Raw genomic sequence first — 4,842 nt, 5'->3', positions numbered from 1 at the left:
GCGAGCCCCGCGGGGCAGCGACCGTTAGTGGCGGTTGGGGCGGGGCGGGGCGGGACTGAACGTTCGAGGGGCGCGCACGGCCCGCGGGGCAGCGACCGTTAGCGGCGGTTGGGGAGGGGGCGGGGCTGGATGTTCGAGAGGCGCGCGCGCTGCGCGGGCTGTTGGCTGGCAGTTCACTGCGTGCGTTGGCGGGTCAGACTCAAACTGCCACGGCCAATACTGCTGTGAGGCGCTCCAGTTGCTAATGACGTACAGGTCTGGCACTGAAGAGAAACTACGGACGGGCACTTGAAGTGGTGGCCTCTCGTTGAGTCTTCTGCCACTGAACTGAACAGTGCACTGTTGAGAGGTAAGAAGAGGTGCAGGAGAGCACTTCGCTTACCTATAAATTAGGTTACATTTCCAGACTGATTAGCTCCTCCTCACCTGCCCATGGTGGTATTGTTCTGATGATCAGCCTTTATCAACACGTGGGCTTTTCAGCCTGGTTTCAGCACTGCTGTAACATGCAGGCAGGGGCAAGAGGAAAGAGGTAAGTCCGGCAGTGTTTGGGCTCAGACATGGCTTAAGCCATGGAGTTGATCATGAAGTCTGGCAGACGCAGCTGGGCTTCACTCAGGCACAAAAATCCAAACCCAGATTGCTCACATGGCTTGTAAATACACACTGAAATACCTTCCGGCTAGTGTGGGAAGGTGCAGTCACTTGAGAAGTACAGTAACATCCTTGGCTGCACCGATAACCCAACGGACTTGAGGCTACTAGCACTTCCACAGGCCCTGTGTTTGAATTTGTTCTGTTGTCCCATTGCAGGAACAGGTGAATCCAGATTTAGTTACACTTTTGAAATTATAGATAATCCATCAATTTTGTTTTAGGGATGATTTTCATGCTAATTCAGAGGGAATACCAGAAACTTAGGAAGAAAAAAAGGAACCCAAAATAGTACTATTTTGTCCAAAAAGGAAAAGTCAATATATCTACAATATACTCAACCAGGATATTGTATTATGAATACTGCACTCAATCTAGTTTGAACAGTGAGAAAGAAGTTAAATTTTAGAAGGTTGCTAGGATCACACTGGGACTATCGTCTTTAATAAAAAATACCTAACATTGAAAGCTTCTACAAGATTGATTAATTTTACCTGGGAATGCTGTTCACATCACACACATTGTTGCTCTAATAAAATAAGTTGAAGTAGTGAACACTAGTTTGCAGAGGAACATTCACTGTCAGGGTGGATTAATAGATTATGCATTAATAGATACAGATGCATTAATAGGTGCATAGAGAGTATGAGAAAAAAATGTTGTAATGGTATCAATGGGAAGAAAAAAAAAGCCCAGAAGCTTAGTTTGAACATGACAGTGAGCAGATGATAGAAGTGTGATTATTTTTGCAGATCAATTGTGTTCTAATCCAGTATCTTGTTGGCAATTGCTGAGATCTCCTGTGTGTAGGCAGACATCTTGGGAAGAGTGAAAACGAGGCTGATGATGTAGAAAACTGTCTACTTTTCATTGTCCTTATTCATTGTGCACAGTATTGCCACTTTGTGATTAATATCTGCAGTCATGCTGTAGATACATGGCTTTAAAAAATTAAACAGAGGTAATATATCAGTATAAGTGTTGCAGGGGTATGTGTATGCTGCTGCATGATGTCTTCAATACATGAGTGACAGCAGCAGTAAGTTAGACATTGCCCTCACTTTGATAAGAAAAGCAAAGTAAAGGGAGAATCAATCACAATTGGAAGAATAACTCTGGGAATAAAAATGGACACAGAAGTTTTAAGCCTAGATTGACAGCCCAGACAGTTTCATTTTAAAAAATGAGTATCTAAAATGAGTAAATCAATAAGAATTTTAACAACTCAGAAAAGGTACATTGTGCAGTTACCTGGGCCCATGGTTTCCATTTTAAGAGCAATAGCAAAATGTAACTATTCTGTTAGTTAGAATCGAGCCCCAAAGCTCCCAGATGCATAACTGCACGTACCTATTTTTTTTAAGACTAGAATGCTTTCCTTGCATTGCAGCCAATATATTTTAATAAATATAAGATTAAAATGTCATGATCACTTTCCCTATCTTTAACCTTTTCCAGCAGCTATATTTTAAAATTCATTTCCACTTTACAATGGCCTAAGTATTTCTTTCTTTTTAAAAAAGTTGGCTTTTATTAAAATTTAAAAATACTGCAGCTAGTGAGAACAGTAAAGATCAGATCAGACTTGAAAGAGTGTTTCATTTGCACCTTATAAGATTACATTTAACTTTACATAACAGGAATAGTACAGCATAATTTGCAATGCCTTTACATGTTTGTTTTTAAGTAATTGAGGTAGGTAAGATTAAATTATTTCCATTTATAAATTTCATCTGTTAGTATTCCAACATGAAATGCACCTACTTGCATCTCATTCAGATAAAGCAAAATAGAAAAGATGCTAATTCTGGACAGAACACAGAAGCCAATCTCCACATTTTTGGTATAACAGGTGTTATCACATTAATAGGACATTTACAGCTGCCTGGTCACCTGTACCAGGATTTTGGGGGGAGTTAATTATTCAGCCATTGACCATAAGATGTTATAAATTAGCTTCAGGTACTGTTAGTATTTGTCTTTTCTGGTTCATAAAACAGCCACTGAGGGGGATAAACTCAGCTTTATTGAGTATAAAGCTGACAACTGCTGTTAGAGCAGACATTTACGTTACAGAGCTGYTCCATTTTGTCATATCTGTAGTTGCAAGAAAGTTGAGGTCTCAAAGATCCAAATCAAATGCATCGGACAGAACAAAGATGAATGATGTTGTACACACTAGATGTATGCTGATCAACAATGAATGGCAAGAGTGGAGAACTGTAAGTTTCAACATAACTCTCACTTTTGTATTTGGTGCATAACATGAGTACATATAGCCTGCTGTAGTCGTCTGTCATGAACATACTTGATTACACAAGGTGCCTATGCCAACAAAGTCTTCAGCTGAGGCTGCAGCATACACCAGCAAAAGGCATTTCCTTGCTGATATTCCTAAGTCGTCTCTAAAATGACCAACTGAGCCAATGAATGCACAAGCTACCATAGCTTCATGTGCACCAGGGTTTGCTGCATAGTTTGCAGCAACCTGGGAGTATGAAGCAGTCATGCCATGCAACTACTGTGCTGACAGAACTGACCCAGTGTTAGACTCACAGACTATAAAAATATTACGGAGGCATAAAGAAATACAAACAGCTGTCAGATAGCATGGAACAGCTCAATAGCTTTGTGTTCCTCAATACAAGCTCCATTGAACAAATAAGGGAGAATAGTTAGCCCTTTTCTAGGATAGCATGCCTTTGCATGCACACTCCAAAAGCATGCTTACCGAGAAATCTTTAGCCTCTGTACTACAATTCACATTAACACATTAATTTATTTTCAGAAAGTCATTGCCCAGCATAAAATTACCTTTGCACTAAATATCTCAGTAGGTAATGTCTATCCTGTACAATTAAATCACCAACCTTCCCCATTCCTAATGGGCTTTTTCCTTCAACTTTCCCACTGCTAAGCAACAGAAACACCTGCCAATGTGATTTTCTTTGTTCTGTTTTCAAATACTGTTTTCTTGGCACATACACTAAAGAAGGTACAACTGAGGGGAGGGAGAACCAGCCCAGGAATTTTTGCGTTCACAGAACAACYAGCTTCATTGCCAAGATGTGAAGCATCCAGTGCGGCTTAACTAAACTGATGGGTCATAGTCATGTCCTAAAACAATGTCTGAAAAACTGGTTCATGTGCACAACTCAGACAAAACATCACACATGAAAGCCACAGTCACCCAGAGAAAACCCAAATGGCTGGTCTGAGTCTCTTTAGCCCAGATTAATGAGAACACAGTTTGTATAGTGTTATTTAGGGGAGCTGATCTACCACAGCTGGGATGAACACCAGTTAATGTTCCATGAATAGGAAGAAAGTAGCTTTGATACCTACACAAAATAAGGTTATTAGTTCATATAAATAAGAATAGGCATACCAAGTAAGGTCCTGCAAGAATTTCAGAGACCAATTGTCTCTTTGGCCATAGTCTTGGGAATACAGACTGTAATAGAATTCAGTTTGGAATGGAATCTGAACTTGGAAACACACACATTTTACCTAGTGTTTTAAATTGGAATTAATCCAGAGTATTGAAAATAAAACACAGTTGAAAAGGCAGGATGAATACATAGAAAAAGGGAAAATACTACTTAGTTGCATTGTGAAATCTTAAAAAAACAAAAAAAACAACCACCCATGCATTTGCCTGAAAACTCCATATACCCTTCCCTCTTCCTGAGGGAACACAGAGTTTGTAAGGAAATGCGAAAGCAGATGAATTTCAGTGAATGAACATGAACATGTTCAGTTTCACTGCACAGTAACTTTAGGTATGGCATGTACATGACCATATTCACTATTTTAGATGCATAAAATACATTGCAGTTAACCCAACTAGGACCTTTAAAGACTTCTTAAACTTACTGTCAGCTACTGAACAGGCCCAAAATAGGTTATTTTCCTTTCCTTTTTATGCTAAAGGAAAAGTTGCCTGCACCAGGCCAGCACAGGACCTGTGGAAAAGTCTTAAGAGGTAAGTTCCATAAGCTTTCACAATTGCTACTATGATTTTGCAGGGGTTGCTAGTTCATTAGAGTTTTAATTACTTCCTGTACACAATTGTAATGCATTTTATTTCCTAGTGTTATTCGGGTAACATCATTTTTGTATTTTTAACTAGCTCTACGTACTTCAGTTACTGTTTACAAAATATAATTGCAAAAAATATGGAAAGAA

The sequence above is a fragment of the Rhea americana genome, unplaced genomic scaffold (assembly GCF_003343005.1).
Source record: "Rhea americana isolate MKP2758 unplaced genomic scaffold, rheAme1 scaffold_89, whole genome shotgun sequence".
Classification (NCBI taxonomy): Eukaryota; Metazoa; Chordata; class Aves; order Rheiformes; family Rheidae; genus Rhea; species Rhea americana.
The sequence above is the reverse complement of the archived record's forward strand: the minus strand, read 5'-3'. Positions refer to the sequence as shown.